Genomic DNA, 21,426 nt, shown 5'->3' on the forward strand with positions numbered 1-21,426 from the left:
TCCAGTCTTCCTACTAAGTAAATCAGTGCACTAAAATGATATTTAGTTGAATAAACACAACAAGGAAAGCTGTGAATTAGGAAGGATGAAGCATGGACATGAAAGATTGCTTGGGTATTTCCTTCCTACTCAGATTAGTGCCATAGTGCAGAAAAGAGACTATTTTTTTATTTTGCCTAATTATCTATAATATTACACCACAGCCCATTATTCAACTTTGATTCAATTGAATATCTTGCTTAGAACACATTTTCCAAGCCAAAGGCCCCACTCACTTGATGTATCGTTCCAGAAAATGGGTAGAGCCAGAACAGAATTGAACTTTAAATGTGTTGAATGTATATAAAATTAAATATCATTAATTGCTGTTAACAGGATTATTCACTGAATTAGTAATACTTTTCTCCATGTGTCCAATTAAAAATTATATGCTAATATAATTTTGCCCACATTCAAAGTTTTGGGTGGTATAGTCAACCCTGGAGATTCAGATCAGAGCAGTGTTTCTCAACCTTGGCAACTTGAAGATGCACGGATTTCAAATCCTGGAAACTGAAGTCTATGCATCTTCAAGTTGCTAAAGTTGGAAAACACTGGATTAGAGTTTGATTACTTGAATCATTAAGGAGGAGGAGGAGGGGGAGAGATGAGGAGGAGGAGGAGGAAGGAAGAGGAGAATATTAGCAGTTTGGGTAGCATGTTTTACTTTCCCAGAAAAATACTCAGAAGCTTGAGAAGTCATAAATTTGTATGACAAATTAATAAAAAATGTATCCCCACCTAGAACCAAATACTGTGCAATTGATTCAGGAAAGAAAAGTGGCTATTTCCTCTTAATTACTACAACAAGTGCTTGAGGCTTGCTACAATATGTTGAAGAAATTTCTTCAAACTGCTCTTTTTAATTCTATAAAAATGAAATTGTTTTAGCTCTAGTTGAACCACTGTTCCATCTTACCCTATTGCAGGGAAAGGCAAGAGGCTTTCGGAATGGTTTTGTTTAAATTCCTAATTCCATCATTGGCTCTTGGTGAAAAAAAAATAAATCCTCATAATTAATGAATTTTGCACCGAAAGCTATTCTCATTATCAAAATTGAGTAAAGCTTGCAATATTTTCATGCAAAGTTGAAGTTACTTAAAAAGATAATCTGAACTTCAGTTTCGGCAACATAATTGAGGGCTGTTGAAGAAATAGCTTTGCGGTTGCTGTTGTCTCTATTATTCTGAGGAAAACCCTACGTTTCACTTCTCATCCAAGAAGCTTCTTCAGTTCTGAGTGGGTTGTGAGTGATGGGTATAACTTGACTGTCTATGTAGCAAGTTATACCCATCACTCACAACCCACTCAGAACTGAAGAAGCTTCTTGGATGAGAAGTGAAACGTCTTCCAGGAATTCCAGCTGTTGTGATTCAGGGTCAGCCTGTGGGTTCGGCAGTTGGGTCGGACGACTCAGAGGAGGAGGAGGGGGGTGTTGAAGAGCTTCCTGAGGGGATTGGACAGCTTGGTGAGAGCCCCCAGCCAGGCCCCTCTCATTTCATTTCATTTATTGGATTTCTATACTGCCCTTCTCCCTAGGGACTCAGGGCGGTTCACAGGGCATATATAAATAGGTATACAAAAATTAAAAGAAAATTAAACCATGCCCAATTAAAATACAACAATAGTAAAATAATAAAACCAATTAAAAAACCCATATTCCCCTTCAGGCCAGACCAGCTAACTCAAACAAGTGGGTCTTCAACCCGCGACGGAAGGATCGGAGGTCCGATGCCATCCGGAGCTCAACCGGCAGTTGGTTCCATAGTGCCGGGGCACCCACAGAGAAGGCCCTCCCCCTGGGGGCCACCAGTCGACATTCCCTGACTGGAGGCACCCTGAGGAGGCCCTCTCTGTGGGCACGCACAGGGCGGAGGGGAGTTGACGCCGGCAGCAGGTGGTCCTCGAGGTATCCCTGACCCATGCCATGTAAGGACTTAAAGATCATAACCAAGACCTTGAACCTCACCCGGAAGACAACTGGTAACCAATGCAGCTCGCGGAGCAAAGGTGTAACATGGGAGTACCGGGAAACTCCCAAGACAACTCTCGCGGCCGCATTCTGTACCAGTTGGAGCCTCCGAGTGGTCTTCAAGGGAAGCCCCATGTAGAGAGCATTACAATAGTCTAGGCGAGAGGTCACAAGCGCATGAGTGACTGTACACAAGGCATTCCGGTCCAGATAGGGCCGCAACTGGTGCACCAGGCGAACCTGGGCGAAAGCCCCCCTAGTCACGGCTACTATATGGTCTTCCAGGGTAAGTCGTGAATCTAGGAGGACTCCCAAGTTGCGAGCCCTATCCACGGGGGGTAAAAGCTCACCCCCCATAGAAAGTGATGGAACATTTTGAATGTCCCGGGATGCCGGAATGTACAGCCACTCAGTCTTGTCAGGGTTGAGTTGAAGTCTGTTCCTCCCCATCCAGACACGAACCGCCTCCAGGCAACGGGACATCACAGCGAGGGCATCACTGGGGTGGTTTGGGGTCGAAATGAAAAGTTGGGTATCATCAGCATATTGATGATACCCAACTCCAAAACCACGAATGATCTCACCCAGCGGTTTCATGTAGATGTTGAACAGGAGAGGTGAGAGAAACGACCCCTGAGGAACTCCACAAACGAGAGACCTAGGGGCCGATCTCTGCCCCCCTGCCAACACTGACTGCGAGCGTCCCAGGAGATTGGAGGAGAACCACTGAAGAACTGTGCCTCCCACTCCCAATCCCCTGAGACGCCGCAGCAAGATACCATGGTCGATGGAATCGAAAGCCGCCGAGAGGTCTAATAGGACTAGGACAGAGGAATATCCCCTATCCCGAGCCCTCCAGAGATCATTCACCAGAGCAACCAATGCCGTCTCCGTGCTGTACCCGGGCCTGAAACCCGATTGGTAAAGGTCCAAATAATCCGCTTCATCCAGGACCAGAGGGAGCTGATGCGCCACCACACTCTCAACAACCTTCGCAAGGAAGCGAAGGTTGGAGACTGGACGAAAGTTGTTCTGGTCACGATGCAGACCCAGCTGTGTGAGCCTGACAGCATGGATGAAGATGACGCACAGCTGGCCCTGTTCAAGGACGCCCGACGCACGAGGCAGTCAGTCAGGAGTAAACAGAGGAAGGCAATGGGGCACCTCGGAAGGAGGCAGAGAGAGGCCACGCCCTGAACTGTATTTAAGGGGAATGTGTAGGAGGGCTGGTTTGATGAAGGCAACCGCTTGGATAGTTCCTGTTTCTTAGCTCGTGTTTTATGGTTGGTGTCTTGTCTTGCTCTGTTTTATGTGAATAAATTTGGCAGGCTTTATTCCAGCCTCTTGCCGTTTGTAAAGGGGTTGTCCCTGCTTTTGCTGCAGGGCCGGTAGCAGGCTGGTACAGAACACCAGCTGCCTTTTGAAAAAAGCACCTTTGGGACAACCATGACCTGAATGACTGAGAATCTCCATAGACATCCATCCCTCACACTTACCAGACATTCCTCCCATGCAACCAAACGTCTTAAGTGCTTTGTGGTGGCTGGAGCCCAATGCTAGGCATCTCTTCACCATAAAGAAAAATTGCATTGCGTACATAATGTTCTTTTTTTCTTTCAGGTTGAAGGAATGGCTGCTGCCAAACCCTGCCTCCCATGTTGCTCCACACTGGGTATAATCAGTGCTTTTTTTGTAAAAGAAAAAGTTGTCGGAACTCACACATGTCATACAACCCGCTGTGCCTACCCTACAAGGTAGGGTAGAGAAAAAGTTGCCGGAACTCCATTCTGAGCGTTCTATGACAAAAAAAGCCCTGGGTATAATAATGCAAGAGGAGAACCATGTTACTCTGTGTCTATCTTCAATAATCCAGAACATGGTTGTCCCAAAGGTGCTTTTTTTTCCCAAAAGGCAACTGGACTTACTTGGTTTTTTTCTCTGAAAACATTTCGCTTCTCATCCAAGGATGAGATGCAAAATAGTTTCAAAGACAGTCCAGTTGCCAAAAAAAAGTTGAGTTGCCTTTTGGGGGAAAAAGCACCTTTGGGATGTCACTCTATGGTACCCAAAAATCAAGAAGCTCTGTTAGCAACTTTCCTACAACAAATGCAAAAGGCATGTGTTTGTGAGCTGCAACTGGTCAGTTTGATGTCACCAAGGAAGCTTCCTAAGCTGAACAGACTGTGACAGGGTAGCAGAACTCATAGCTGAATGACAGAGTGTCAAAACTTTGCAGCATACCACAAAATAAAATGAGACTTATCAAGAAATCTCCATCTGTCTGCTAGTCTAGCTGAGCAACATCATATCAATAAGGTCCCAGACTGAGCTACTCAATCCTACATAATTTAGAGGTGGAAGAGGGGAAATTTGGAAACCTTTACACTATGAAGATATTTACTATCCCTGATCTCCTATCCACTGGGCCAGAATGATCTAATAATGCTAATATCAAGTTTTTCTTATCAAAATAGAGAGGGAGCAAAAGACAGAGGAAGAGAAGTTGGAGTAGAAGACCTCCAAGGTCCCTTCCAACTCAAGATACATTTCAAGAGCTGCCCTGTGTGTGTCTGGGCCATCTAAGTACAAGGAGGGATAATTTTGCCATAGGCAGGAAGGAATGCTACGAACAAAATCCTTTTATAAAGGATTAAATACCCCCTAAACGTGCGTAATTCCCCATAGCTTTCGTGAGTTCCTAATCTCTGTATAGACCAACTGAGGAATTCAAAGCTCATTAGATTAAGTAAAAAAGATGGGGGGGGGCAAAGAAAGGAGAGAGAGAGAAAGACTGCTGTTCTTTATCCAACACACACAAGCAAACATCTTTCCTCATCCTTGAACAACATATTGAAAGCACATGGTGCTCAGCCAATTAAAAATAGCTGCTAGTGCAGAGGATATAGCAATTCAGAATGGGACAATGTCCCCCAAATCCTCTTTGATTAATTTTGGCAGCACAAAGGCTGAAAACTGGTGAAAAATATTCTCTGGTCAAGGTTTTTTTTTTTAAGAAGACACTTCTGCAAATTCCCACAAGGAAAAGGATTGTTTTTGGTTGTAATGTACAGAAGAATCAACGAGAAAGGACATAGTTTAAAAAAAGCCTGAAATTCACATTATCTTATAACTTAAGAGGTAACCTTTATAAAATGATATATTGTTGTAAATGTCACCAGAGAAATATATATATTGTGGGACGCGGTGGCTCAGTGGGTTAGGATGCTGAGCTTGTTGATCAGAAAGTCAGCAGTTTGGCAGGTCGAATCCTGAGTGCCGCATAACAGAGTGAGCGCCTGTTACTCATCCCAGCTTCTGCCAACCTAGCAGTTCGAAAGCACGTAAAAATGCAAGTAGAAAAATAGGGACCACTGCAGTGGGAAGGTAACAGCGTTCCGTGCGCCTTTGGCGTCTAGTCATGCCGGCCACATGACCACGGAGTCATCCTTGGACAAGCGCTGGCTCTTCGGCTTTGAAACGGAGATGAGCACCGGCCCCTAGAGTCTGAAATGACTAGCACGCAGCATGAAGTCACATTTTACTATGCATGGTGGGCTTTTGAAAAAGTTAAAAAATATACATACGATGATGCAGAGAATTTTAAAAATCAACATTCAGGTGAAAACATATTTTTTCTTACTGGAACTTATGGATGTTCACTTAGAAAAGACTCACCCACAATTAGTTTTATAGATGGTAATGGCAGTAAAATTATTATATACACAAAGTAGAAGAATGCAGAAATACCCACAAAAGAATGGACTTGAAGATGACAGAACTTGTAGAAAAAAATAAATTGACTTGTTTGATTAGGAAATGATTTTTATAAAAGACAGGAAATCCTTTATAGACTTTTTGATGAAAATAGATAAAAATGAACTAGTGACTTCTGGATTCATCAATTATGTGGGGAAAAAGGGAACTACATTATCTAATGCAGACATGTCAAACACAAGGCCCGGGGGCCGGATCCGGCCCAGAAGTGGTTTCATGTGGCCCGCGAAGCCATCCTGGAAAGAGTGAGGGAATGGCCCCCACTGCCTTGGCCCTGGCCCAGAGACCCTTCTTCTGCCAGAGACCCTCAGATCTGTCCCACTCCTGCCCAGGCCCCCATAGGCACCCTTGATGCGAACGATGTAGAGCTGGCCACGCCCACCCAGTAGGCCACGCCCACCCTGGCCCCCTGAGGGCAACCTCAATGCTGATGTGGCCCTCAATGAAATTGAGTTTGACACCCCTGATCTAATGCGAAAGAGAGAAATGGTATCATGTCTGTTACTGTTATAAATAAGATGAGAAGTACTTCTTCGGTATCATTTCTTTTCTTCACATTCTATTATTTTCAAAATCTTTTTCTCTTTCTTTCCTTCTATAGTTTTCAACGTTTATCTTTTAACATTGTAAAAAAAATATTTAATAAAATTAGAGACAGACAGAAAGAGGGGGGAATATTTGTGGAGCTCCTGCATATTTGTCTGTGTGATATTATTTATCAAAATATTAATAAATATTAATAGGTCCTCTTTTAGGTCCTTTTCCCTCTCTGGTTTGATTTGCTAGTGGCACTCCTCTTTACTACACTAAGTTAGCCATTCTTCTCTCTCTGAATCATGAAGAGAAGTTTGCTTATCAAGATTCTAGAGAGCTTCTTTCCCTTGTTTTATATTATTCAATGTTGATCCCCTCTAATAACCTCTGAATGGCACAAACAGATAAAGGGGGGAGAGGGGCTAAAGCAAAGTGGAAACAAATCCAGTTCCACAGGTGCATTTTCCTAACATGGAAATATCTGTGTGGTTATACAGCTTATCATCATCCAGCAAGGGACAGTCAATGTTGTGGTTACCTCTGTCTGCTCTAAGATTTTAAAACTGCCAAAAAGGCTTTTGTGTGTGTGTGTGTGTGTGCCTGCTTACAGAGTCTGAATAAAGTCCTCTGTCTCTTACTGAGTTTAGGGAGAAGGGGAAACAGAGGAAGACTCCAGGAGCAAATGTCTTCAGTTGGCCCCTGGCTTTTTGCAAGATCAAAGCACAAAGTCACTCTCAATAAAAGAAGAGGTTGAGGAGGGGGCTGCTCGGATCTCAAAGAAGCAAAGGCCAGGGTTGGATAGATAAGCATTGCCCTACGTGGTGACATATGATCTGCATAATATCCAATGTAGAAGTTCATACAACAAAATTCTCAAAAAAGAAACATGCCTCTCACCTTTGGTCTTCAATATGGATTTGTGATGTGAACACCATTTTCTATAATGACAAGCTTCCCCCTCAGGTTGTTTTCCCTTTTTTCACAACTACAATGTGATGCTATATAGTTTGCTTCTTTCATGCCCACATCTCAGCCAGGCCTCTGTTGCTTCTCTAAAAATCCTAGGACAGCTTTGAATGAATGACAGAATGTGAAATAATAATTAGGCAATGGCGTATTTGTGTACCCGGACATTTATTATAAATGTTAAGACAATACAGGATTTAGCATTGCTAGATTTTATTTTTAGAGTCCTGAATTAAAGGAGTGTAAGAAAGAAAGTGCATCTGCAAAGAGACATTCATGAGGTAGAGATATACTGTTTTCACTGACATAGGATTCACTACCATGAAATGTATAGATGGCCCCTATGCTGTTGAGTTTTTAAAAAGTAGACAAAAGATTTCCATTAATGGCTATTAATTATGATTGCAAAACACAACCTCCATTGCTCAACAGCCATTATCACAATTATGGCTACACTTCAGTCGGCTACCTTGACAACATTTGGCAGACAGGAAGGATGGTAACAACTTTTATAGCTGATCAGGAAATTATCTGTAATGCACAATTTTTGAAAAAATAAATAAATTTTAAGTTTTGACTTCATTTTTCCAATTCAAAAGCCAACATTTAGAATCTCTTTTGAACTCCAGCTGGAGGAGAGTTAAGGATCAAGACATGGAAAGTTTAATAATCAACGTAGTTCTGCTTTACAAGAGTTTAAAATATTTCTTTTTTCTCCAAAATGTAATGCTTAATTACATTTGCTGCTAAATATCATATTTGTGTTGCATATGTGTTAGCCTTATCCTCCCTCCCTCCCTCTCTCCCTCCCTCCATTCATTCATTCATTCATTCATTCATTCATTCATTCATTCATTCATTCATTCTCCCTTTCAGTAAATTGATGCTTGTATACAAAACACTGATGTTTTGTTAGCCTTTCCTTAACTTACTTCCCACCATTAAATTCGGAACTTTCTAGTAAATTTCATGAGCTACCTTATCAGGGATGTGGTCTCATTATAAGAGGTCTCTGGGTTAATAAGTCTAGTCTAGACTTTACAAGTGGTGTGCAAAAATGGTGGTTGCCATTTTTGACCATGTACCTGTCCTTTGGTTATAATGGGTACAAAGAGCTGGCATATCCAAGGAAACACACAGCTCACAATGCTCCCAAGGCACAAAAATACTTCACCAGAGCAATGGGACAAGTGGAAGAAGAGAACAAGCCCTTCTAAGTAGAAGAAACCTCAGTATCTCAGCGGAAGAGTAGCAAAACCTTACAGAATTCTCCCAAAACCCTATAAATGTTACAGGCTTGCAGCCAGGCCAGCTAGATTAAATGTGGGTTATTCAAAGCAAATTCGTCAAGAAGCAAAATAACACCTCATCACTCTCTCAGTGTACTTTTGTCCCTAAAGGGAGCAAATGCATCAGCTGAGGTTTGATGCTGTGCGGCAAATGTGTCAAACAGTAAGGCGCTTAACATTTAAGCTACTGATTGGATTAACTCTCAGCCTGAATGCCAGAGAAGGGAAGACAAAAATTGGTATTGGAGGGGGAAAAACAGGGTCACTGTTTCCAAATCTGCCTCCCATTTTTCTCCAACTTCTGGAATACAGGGTCAGGATGGGGTTCACCCAACCAGAAGATATCAGTCTATTGTTTACTGCCCTCCCAATATAATTAATTCTGTGTTAATAATAATAATAATAATAATAATAATAATAATAATAATAATAATAATATAAAGTTGGAAGGGACCTTGGAGGTCATCTAGTCCAACCCCCTGCTCAGGCAGGAAACCCTATACCATTTCAGGCAAATGGCTGTCCAGTCTCTTCTTAAAAACCTCCAGTGTTGGAGCATTCACCACCTCTGGAGGCAGGTTGTTCCACTGGTTAATTGTTCTAACTGTCAGGAAGTTTCTCCTTAGTTCTAGGTTGCTTCTCTCCTTGACTAGTTTCCATCCGTTGCTTCTTGTCCTGCTTTCAGGTGCTTTGGAGAATAGCTTGACTCCCTCTTCTTTGTGTTAGCCCCTGAGATATTGGAACACTGCTATCATGTCACCCCTCACCCTTCTCTTCATTAAACTACACATACCCAATTCCAGCAACCGTTCCCTATATGTTTTAGCCTCCAGCCCCCTAATCATCTTGGTTGCTCTTCTCTGTACCCTTTCTAGAGTCTCAACATCTTTTTTACATCGTGGTGACCAAAACTGTTCTACTCTACATTTCAGTATTAATATTGAATAATAATTGAATACAATATTAATTCATTTATTCACAATTGCATATATTGTATTATTCACCTATTTGATTTAAATGCAATGACTTTTAAAACTAGGGATTCTTTTCTCTGGTACCTTTCTTTTGAGTATCATTTCCTTTGATTTAAAGAAAAGACCGAACTCAGATTTGATCACACTGAGTGATAGTACTGCTTTATACTGCACTAATGAGGCCACACTTGGACTACTGCATCCAATTCTGGTCACCATGAGACAAAAAAAGATGCTGATATTCTAAAAGGAGTACAGAGAAGAACAACTAAATTGATTAGGGGTTTGCAGGAAAAATTGCATGAGAAATGATTACAGAACAAGGTACGTCTAGCCTAACAAAGAGAAGAATCAGGGGTGACATGATAGCTGTCTTCCAGTATTTGAGGGGCTACCACAGAGCAGAAGGGGTCAACTTATTCCCAATGTTCCTGAGGATAAGACAAGAAGCTCATTAATCTGGAAGTAAGGAAAAATTTCCCAACAATGAGAATTATGGGATTATGGAACAGCTTGCCTCACAGAATTACGGATACTCCATCACTTTTCGATAAAAAATTGGACAACCATTTGTCTAGAATTATATAAGCTCTCTTGCCATGGGAATGGGGTTGGACTAGAAGACCTCCACAGTTCCTTCTGGCCCTACAATTCTATTCTGTTCTGTTCCGTTCCATTCCGTTCTATTCTGGAACAAGTAGCCATAGATTATACTATGTGTCCGAATGAAGAGCAAATCAGAATTAAGGTAAATATAGTCTTAACTCCCACTTAGAAAATGAAAACTATCTTCTTACATGATCGACTTTCATTACAGAGCACTTATTCCTAACCTGCAGCCCAAGAATGTTGGTAGCGCACAAAGTCACTAAAGGTAATCCTTTTATGTATATTACAAGTTGAAAAAGTGGTGGGGCTTCAATTGCACGATAGTGGCATTCCAGACTTTTTTGATCCCATTTCCTGTATGAATTTTTTTTAAAAAAAATCAATGACCAAATATTGCTCCTAAAATCTTACAAAGAGCACTAAAATCTATATATATGTATATATACTTTCTGAATATGTAATGTGGAAGAGTATATAAACCAGGGCAGGAACCATACAGATTATGATACTAGGGTCCCATAAAGAGGAAGATGGAGGAACACTAGTGTAAAGAATATGTAAGAAAAATGTACAAAGCATCAAATGCTTTAGCAGATGAGGAGTACATGCACTTCTTAATAATATAGAATTAGTATCTGTATTATTTATTTTTCTTGGTATTAAAATATTATCTTTCTCTGCTATCTCTGGAATGCCATCTTGCATTTTCACAAATTGTTCTGATTGATGCACAAATTGATGCCCAAAGAAGAGAGAATATTTGTTATACTCTACTTTGAGAGAAAGTGATAAATTATTAAAAATGTTTATATATGTTGTGATTTCTTTATATATATATTTTCTTTACTATATTCTTATTTTTTTCTTTATTTTCTATTTCTTTCTCTTTTTCTTTCTCTTTTTTTCCTGCACATTCTATTTTTCCTTTTATTTTTTTATTTTTTGAATTAGTTTTTATCTTTTTAATAAAAAAATTAACTGCATTGTCGTAAAAAGGTATCAAAAACAGATCCAATTCTTTCCATTTTTCCTAATCAATATACAATCCTAAAGCCAATGACAAAAGGACTGAGATTTGTCTTGAGGAGGTAATCCCCCTTCTCCAAAATTTCCAAGTACGGTAGATGTATTTTAGAGATAGCCAGAAAGCAACTCAAAATAAAGAAACTCCTTAATCCAGAAGAGATCCATTAAATGAGTTATCCTTAATAATTATTGCTTGTGCAAACGAAAGAATTTTTTTGCATAGAATATAATCCAAATTATTTCCAACCGGCTTGGAATTTTGAAAGCATGCTATGGATACACTCCCAAAATGGTTATCATGGTGCAAATGTCCAATTACAAAACACTCATTTACTAGAAAGTAGATTGGAGAGCCTGCTTCCCACCAATTCTTCTAGCCTTCCAAGGTCCTGTTTACCATTTCAGTTTACCTTTTTTTGTCAAAACAGAAACATGCATTTCAAACCAAACACTAGGGCTTCGTGATTTTAGTTCTAAGAAGATCTCTGGCATAAGTACTTGTCATCAGACATAACACAAAAAACAAAGATGGAAAACAAGCAAACTTAGCACCAAATTTTCATATATTTATTTGCTTGCTTGTCTGATAAACTGAGTCAATGTCTTATCTTTGTTTCAAGAATATAATCTCAAAATTACATAAATCCTGTAGTAGAAAGAGGCTGTTCAGCAGGTCTTAAAATATCATGCTGAGTTACTTCCTTTAAAATGGTTGTGATACAACCGCGCATTATTGTAGGTTATGCTAGTGCTGTAATTCCTATTAGTAAGGCTGAGGAGGACTAGATGATGCCATCAACTCTAAATGGTTGGTCCTTCTGTTTTTCCTCGTTGATAATTATTTCTTAAGAGCCTCTTTTTAAAAAAAGGGAGAAAGGAGCCTACTGCAATTCATAAAAACATCAGGGAGTAGGAATGGCAGAGCTTCACTTCCGTTGCTTCTCTTTCTCAAACTGCATATCCCATGCAATTGTATGTTTATTCTATATTATTTTCAAATAAACTGGATGGTTTTAGTGGCAACAACACTGAATTAAGTGACCAGACATATAACTCAGTATCTGGCTGCTTCCTATGTTGCTGGATTTACCTTTTAAAATAATCAGTATAGGATTACACAAGCTACTTGTCTGAAGTAGTTTAATGGAATAGGTGCGTTCCTTTTGCTATGACACGTCAAGTGCCAGTTTATGCAATCATCAAGGGCATTGAGCTAAGCTTTTCTGGATTGTACCATTTCAGGATGTGTGTCTCTGCAGGACACTGGAGTTAAATTTCTAAAAGCTGGTTGATTAAAAAAAAACACCTCCCTGCAAAAGAAAAATATATTTGGTAAGAGGAGTCAGCCTACTCCATGAAATATACAAAAAGCACACGGCAGAGTATTCAAACATATGTTCGCCCACCCATAGCCTGAAACGGTACTACCCAGGCTTCATCATGTCTAAACTAAATCTGGTGTGGTGAGATTTGCATGGTCTCAGAAGGAATTCATCGATTTGCAAAGGAAATATTTTTCTCTAACATACCACAACATTTTCTCTACAGGTGCAGAGGTTTAGCACTGAGACAACCTCTGGCATCCACCCTGAATACACAAAACTAAGGTCTAAGGACAACAAAAAGAGAGCCAAATCAGCAAAGAGTATGACTTAAGTGGCAGCTCCCTAGAGAACTCGAGAGATTTGCAAGAGTGATCACAAAAAGGACAAGGGCAAAGATGGACATAGGTGTGCGGTAGCAAATCACTCTACAACTAAAAGTGTAGTTGCATCGAAATGCAATCCATTTATTTTAGTTGTCTCAGCAATTATTTTGTTTGCAAGATATGCTACTTTCAATGAATTTGATCCCCAAGTTCACACTCTGGAGCAAGATTGTAGTTAAAGAGAAATAGCTAGTACATAATCACAGCTATCATTTTTTTAAAAGCAGGGCTAGTTTGGGGACATTTCCCTATTTACTAATAAATATCTTGAAAATCTTTTTGCTGCCATTTTCCCATGATAATGCCTCTTCCCCAGCTCAAAGTGAGGCAGGCTTAAATCATCCCTAAATGTATAAACTTTAAAAATGCTCTTTCACCCTTATTCCAACACTGTCTGAGAGCAATCCCAAAGCTGCTTTTCCAAAAACTAAATGGATTTTCTTGATTTATTTCTAGAACTGAAGAATCATATTGGATGAGAAGCAGAATGTTTTCAAGGAATAAAAATAAACCAAGAAATTTTCCACTTGTCTTTTGGAAAAGCACCTTTGGGACAACCATGACCTGGATGGTTGAGAATCTACATAGACATGTCTGAGAGCAGCTTCAAGGTGCGTAAAAATCTGTTACACTTCACTATCTGATATGTCACGTGTGAAGTCAATGGAACAATAGTGGATGGGATTCAGATAGCAATTATTAGCCATTCCTGGCCAAGGTGGGCACATAGTGTATTGGTATGTGGGAATGACCTTGGGAGACAGGTGGAAGAGCCACAGACTAAGCAATGTCAAATAAGAGGTAGCTGAACCACACAAAGAATGGGGTGTAGCAAACATCTCAGAAGGGACCCTCCCTAGTTTATTGGACTGCAAAGTCGAGGGGTGGGGAGATGTGCTTTCAGACCTGCAAGATTCTGTTAATGTAACCTTACAATCAAGCCGGTATTTCTGTCTGTGCTTCTTGTCTGGACTACCTCACAAGGCAAACACATAGGTTTCCTTCCATTCAGCTTCTTCTGCCACCATCCTGCTATTGTCTCTCTAAACCAGACATGTCAAACTCGCGACATCACATGACGTCACGCGATGTATCGGAACTTTTTCCCATTGCCGGCAATGGGATGGGCGTGGTTTCTCCGTGACGCTCCGGCCCACGGGCCAGCAGTTTGACACCTCTGCTCTAAACAGATCAAACTGAGCCATTTTTGTATCAGTACTCCAACACACTTACCCAAGAGGTGTAGAATGTTCTAATTCGCGTGCTAGATTAATTGGGTATAATTTAAATATTTTAATAGTCTAACAGTGAAATGATAATACTAGCAGGCCCCCCCCAAAGGAATCTGAGTGTCAGCTGCTGCCAACTGCATAAAAATGGAAAGAAAAAGAGGGAAATTCAAATGATAAGATCAGGAACAGACCTTAGTGATTCAGCTCCCTTCATAATTCCTAATTGTTTGGCATTTTTCCACACTCTATTCAAGGTCTAGTGTGACAGAAGGGGGTGAAGGGGGAGGAACAGCACACACTTTGCAGTGAGCGCCATTGTTGCTTCAGTGTCCTGAGTGATGGGTATTTCCCTTGTCTGCTCATGATGTGCAGACAAGAAAGGAGAGCAAAGCTGAAGAATTAAAGCCATATGCACATATGCAATCAGGGCAGCTCTGTTTGGCTGAACAGATGCAAGAGAAGCAGGATAAGAACTAGCAATGGGAGCATCAGATTTCATGCCAGTGCCAACTCAGGAATGGTTGGATGGTTGTATAGCATTTCAAGCATTCTATTTTGTATGAAAAGCTATTATTTTAGTGTTTTAGCCCATCAAAGATGACTCCTAACCATTTTTTTCCTCTACACTATTTGTAAGCTGCCTCAAATATTTGTGACTCCAAGCAGTGAAACACAACTGGGTTAAACCATCTTTCATAAAATGAAAATAGCAGCAATATTATTTATATTGTTAAAATATAATATGTATACATTTTATACAGTGGTGAATGACTTGCAAAGTGCAAGGAGAGGAAGAGACAATATATCACTCGGGGAAGTGTATTGCAAAAAAGTGTGTGTTGCATGCCAAAAAGGTATAACAACCGGTCTTAGAATTGACAGTGAAGATATTGATAGATAGCTTATGTCTTTTAGGATTGACTATCAACAGAATAGAGCCCAGCAATAAAAAAAATATGCTAGACTAGCTCTTGGTAAAATATCAGTGAAAGGCTTGAAAAAGATGGACGGCGTGTTGTGTCTATTCCTTCAAATTTCAGAATCATGCAAGCTATGGTTTTCACTTCCACTCTATGGAAGTGAAAGTGAAAGAAACAGGATAAAGTATATTAATGCTTTTCAACTTTGGAAACAAACTCAGTTTGTTACTCCTAAAGATGAAAAATCTATGCATATATTCCTAAGGGGGTGGGGGAGGAATACATTTAGCTGTAGAACCCAATTAGAAAGAATGCTGCCTTTTTAAAGAGAAACAAAAGGGTGCAGGGTTTTGGACCTAAAAACTGGAAATGTAAAATGAAGGATAACCCCAAATCAGCTGCAATAGTTAGCAACCCTTTCTTATTTTACCAGTAGCACCTGGATTTACCCAGGAAATCCATAACAGGAAGCAATAAACAATAATAATTTTGCAGTGTCAGAAATTAAACTGATGAATCTGACATAGCTTCAGATTCAGAAGAGGCTGCTGTTATACATCCAGATGAGCAGGGGGGGGGGAAGCTATCCTGTAAACTGAAAAACTGAATATATGGCTAAAGCAAGCAGCCAAAGTATAGATTGATAAATTAAACCAAATGTAGCTTTGAACATAGAAGTGCTGATCCATGTGTACATAAGAGTTAAAAATGGAAGACACATGTATATTATCTATTACTATATGTTTATAAACTAATTATATGTGCAGGGGACAAAAGAGACACCTTTGAGATGATGGGTGATTTAAATAATGAAATATTTATTTAAACTGTGTAAATTAGCATGTTTGTTATAAAGCACTACAGTAGCAGTGGTGATATTTTTGCATAACATCATGTACGGTAATTATAAGCTAAACAGTAAGTGCTAAAATGCCCTATATTTTTAGTTATCACAATTATTGAAATGGAAGACTCCTGCCAAATTTGTTTGCTTGTTCTATGATGTACATTTAACAATAAATAAAGTTGATTTTTTTTAAAAAAATCAGTTGTTTCTGACTTAACCAAATAGAATGAAGTAAAGTTGATCTACCACAGACATGTCAAACACAAGGCCCGGGGGCCGGATCCGGCCCGCGAAGTGGTTTCATGCGGCCCGCGAAGCCATCCTGGAAACAGTGAGGGAACGGCCCCCACTGCCTTGGCCCTGGCCCAGAGACCCTCCTCCTGCCAGAGACCCTCAGATCTGTCCCACTCCTGCCCAGGCCCCCATAGGCACCCTTGATGCGAACGATGTAGAGCTGGCCACGCCCACCCAGTAGGCCATATGCACTCTAGCCACGCCCACCCAGTAGGCCACGCCCACCCAGGTCACGCCCACCTGGCCCCTTGAGGGCAACCGCAATGCTGATGCGGCCCTCCATGAAATTGAGTTTGACACCCCTGATCTACCACAATATCCTACTTTTCTTTTCCTAGTTAATTTTACAAACTACAAAAATAACAAAGAAGTCCTAGACCGAACCTCACCAAAAATATCATTTGAAGCCAAGATAGTCAGAGGCTGTCATGTCATGACAGCTGTCAGTCATACTGGGAGTGACCAGTGGAAAAAGGAGAAGGGTACTTGCTGGCTGGACACTATAAAAGATGATACATGGAGGATCTGAAGGAAGGCAGTGCAAGGCAGAAGATCATGGAGAATCTGCATGTCGGTCATGACTGAATGGCTGATGACAATGATGATGCTATTAGAGAACCTGAAGTAGTCATTCATCATCAATAAAAAGCAGTGAACCCAATAATGAAGCCCTGAGTTTTTCCCTTCCCTGCACCCCATCTCCCACCTTCCTTCATCAGTTCACTACCTGCAAATAGGAAAACTCAGAAGCTGTTTACAAATGTTAAGCTGTTTATTGGAATTAAAAGTTGATCAATGGACTTTAGGAAACTTTAGATCAATGTCATGAAATTTCTGAGCATCTCTAGAAGGAAACTTCTGCAATATAACTAATAGTAACTTAAGATAACAGCAAAGGACATTCATAATAGAAATAAAGATAGGAAGCTGTGGCCCAAAATCCATTTTTCATTTCAACACAGGGCAGATATATCTCAAGTCCCTGAGCAATTTTATATATTTGTATTCTTTCATATAAAAAGCCATCCTACTCCAGTACCCAGAAGCTGTAGAGGTTTCAATGGGGTAACATGGGCTTCAGCTCGACCCAAACAAGACTGAATGGCTTTGAGTGCTTACATCATTTGGTGTCAAGGTTTTTCCACCTTTGATTCTAGAGGGACTTAATGCACAATCTGTGAGTCCTCTTGGACTTACAGCTCCTGCTTGAAGAGAAAGTGGTAGCCATGGCTAAGAGGACCTTTCCATACCTTTGGGCTGTGCACCAGTTGCACACATTCTTGGCCTGGGAGATGTTGCTCCTTATCAGCGATGCACTCCTGACCTCCTGTCTGGATTACAAAAACACACTCTACATGGGGCTACTCTTAAGGAGCACTTGTGCATTATGCAGCTGCATGAATAGTAAATGGTACCTTGGCACATGCAACACTATTGATTCAGTGCTGCATTGGTTGCCAGTGCATTTCCAAGTGAAATTAAAAGGTTCTGATTATCCCCTTTAAAGCGCTTTATGGCTTAGGACCAGGTTATCTGATGGACTGCCTTCTCCACGTTGCTTTTCCCTATCCGATCTGGTCTGGCGGGATGGGCAGGCTCTGGGTCCTGTTAGCCAAGGAATGTTGGCTGGTGGGAACCAGGAAGTGTGTCTTTTCTGTCATAACACTTGCCCTCTGGAACATTCTTCCTTCAGAGATTAAGATGGCCCCAACTCTGTTGGCCTTTCATAAGATCTTGAAGATCTGGTTATGTGCCCAGGCTTGAAGTCCCAAGTGTGTTTTGGGATCCATTTTCTGGTTATGTTAACATTGACTGGTTATAAATTTTCCGATGCTATATACATTTAATTTTCATTTGGATTGTTTTGGTAATTTGGTCTTAATTGATTTTTGTTTGTTTGCCACCCAGGGTCACTTGTTTGAGAGGGGCAGCCACATAAATTGAACAAATAAATAAATACAAGAAAAGCAATAAAGATCGCCCTACTTTTTCAGCTGCAACAAAGAAGAATTCCTTGTCTTCCCCCCCTTTTTTCTTTTTTTTCTTTTTTTTGCTTCTTCTCACTTTATCTTTTGCAACAAGCATATTTAACTGAAACCAGATTTGAATTTTGAATGCTGCCAAATGTATTGCTTTTGTAAGGACATTACACACCTGTGTTTGCACATTCCTTTTACTAAATCTTCCCCACCCCATCACTGTTTTCTGCAATATATTCCAAGCTTCACATTGTAACCCACAGTACTTTTAGCCACTCAAGCAAAGATTATCAGAAGGCCTTCTCATAACAATAAGGATGTGAATAAAGACCATTTCGCAATCCAATGCATGATCTCTGAATATGGAAAACTTGATGCTTTAAATTTTGAATGTTAGACATAAGAAACACCCTATTTTTGTAGAAAACTGGATATATTTCCACCTAGTATAAGAATGCCTAATTAATTTGCTAATACATTTTTCACTTACTACATTTTGAAGAAAAAATGCCAAAGCTTCACCATTTTAGTTTTCCTAACTGCTGCGCTGTTTTTTCTCTAAATAGTGACCTCCAGATGCAGAGGCATTAATGTGGGGGTGGATTGTCAGGAAAAGTCAAGATGTATCAAGCACAAAGTTTCAGGACCATAGAAGCGTTATTCAAGCCTATACGAACAATCTAGTCAACTAAAGTTCAACACTAAATTGGTGCTAGATAAGGGTCAGTGGAATTCAGGAGGGGTTGGATTTGGATTGTTGCAATGTAAATGTCTCTAAGCTGATGACATGCTTAACTCTCCCCTCCCCAGTTCGACCTGCTCTTCCTATAAGATGGCATCCATGACTATACAATTGAAGCATATTGCAAGCAGGTAGTCCTCGACTTATGACCACAATTGAACCCAAAATTTACATCGCTAGAGGAGACATTCGTTAAGTGATTTTTCCCCATTTTACTACCTTTCTTGCCACAGTTGTTGAGTGCATCACAGCAGTTGTTAAGTTATTAACACGGTTGTTAAATGAATCTGGATTCCCCTTTGACTTTGCTTGTCAGAAGTTCAGAAAAGAGGAAGACGTGACCCCAGGACACTGTAAACATCATAGATATGAATCAGTTGCCAGTCACCTGAATTTTGTTCACATGATTGTGAGGATGCTGTAACAGTTATAAGTGTGAAAAATGGTCATAAGTCACTTTTTTCAGTGCCATTGCAACTTCAAACAGTCACTAAACAAACTGTTGTAAGTTGAGGACTACCTGTATTGATGCTTGCAAAAAGAGGGTAGGGCTTTAATCATACGGTCTTAAGCACTATCCTGACTTTTTTGGCATCTCCCCTGCAAACACCACTGGCAAAATATGGTGGACTTCATCTCCCATGATCTTGGGAAGACTGGGAATGACTGTAATATGTTTCCCAAATTTCAGTTTTATACCTGAGAATCTTTTTTTAATGATTTTGGAATGCGCCTCCTTATGTCTTTAAAATGGAAAAGGTCCAAATAAATCATTTCTAATCTGTTCTTTTCCAAATGTCATCTTCATTTCTAGGGTTTATCCTGAAACAGCCACAAAGTTAGAGAACTTTACTCTCTTCTTAAAAATGAACAGAAGAATGACAGAAAACTACTGGCACCATGCAAATATACCTGTCATCTTGTGACTAAAATATATAATAAGCCTATCTGCATAATATAGGAAGTTATTAGCATGATATCCAAAATAAGGGGAGGACTGAAATAATCTGAATGGAAAGCAAGTGTGTTAAATTAGATGCAAATATAAAAATGAATATTGCAATCTACCCATAACCAATATATCTCACCATAAGAATGTGACAAAATGAACATAAGATTTGGTTCAGCCTAATTCAAAATGGATTTGGGTGGAACATTGTTTTATTTTATAAAGAAAGGCTATCTTACACTGTATTTGTGTAAAATGGTGATTAGGCAGTTTTAGTATCATGTAACATACTCAATTTAATCAAAAAGTTGGTGACTAATAGAAAAAAATCTATTTGATTAGTAAACCAATGTAAAAACAGAAATCTTAGTAATATTTCTTCTCCCCTTTCCCAGTGCACACTAGCATGCATTAAATAAAAACATAAGTGGCCTGCAGGAAATTTACAAAGGCTTGAATTCCCTATAGGAATTACTTTTTGGAGTCCACTTTCAAAAGCTGACATTTCTGCAGGAAATCCACCCATCCTATAGCATATTCTACACTAGAATTTCCTTGTCTGAAATTTTCTTCTACATGTTTAGCTTATGTGGGCATGGAGTATGAGTGTGCAATCCTCACAGGTGCACTATCTTGTGAAAATTGAATAGAATTCTATAAAAATATTAGCAACTTAGAAAGAGCATTTTGTGGATGCATATGTAATAAACTGCACAAGAACAGTGAAAAATTTGTTCAGACTTCTCACTATTTTATTACATTATCCTACACTCAAAGTTTTCCCTGTTGTTGGTGCAATTCAGATGCAATCCCATATAAAACCACAAAACCTATTTAAATAAAATTTTTATTGACTGTCTCCTACCCAGAAACCTTGTCTGCTTCTTTCTGTAAGAGTTGCCAAGTCTGAGAGTTATGAAGGTGATGCCATTCCATCAGTCTTACATTAATTCTGACTCTAAGCAGGATGGAAGATTACAAGGCATCTGGGGAAGACGGCACAAAATATGTAGGGAATAATAGTAGTTCCCTGAGGTTGGGATTGAGAAAGGGGAGACATTTTATCAACTATTTTTCTTGGGTTAAAATATTTTTCTTTTTTTTTTAATTTGGGGGAATCCATGTTTCCACATTTCAGTCGTTCTAAGCATATATGTTTCTGTCAGACTGACAATAACTGGGCTTAATCAGCTTGTTTCTGGGGTAAGTGCTTATTAGAGTAATTAGGTGCAAACTATGAAAGAAAACAAGCATCCACATAGCTCAAGTCCTAACCTAGCTCCTCTTCTAACGACACCCAAATTGACTCTCCAGAGCAAAGACTTCCAGTTGCCATGAAATGCTTAGCAAGGCTTTAGAATAGGGGTCTCGAAACCTGGCAACTTTAAGACCTTTGGACTTCAATTCCCAGAATGGCTGGCTGAAGAATTCTGGGAGCTGAAGTCCACAAATCCTAAAGTTGCCAAGTTTGGAGACACTTGCATTAGAATATGGTAGGTAGGTAGGTAGGTAGGTAGGTAGGTAGGTAGGTAGGTAGGTAGATTTAATAGGTCATCCAATTCTGGACAGCAT

The sequence above is a fragment of the Vipera ursinii genome, assembly GCF_947247035.1.
Source record: "Vipera ursinii genome assembly, chromosome: 1".
Lineage (NCBI taxonomy): Eukaryota > Metazoa > Chordata > Lepidosauria > Squamata > Viperidae > Vipera > Vipera ursinii.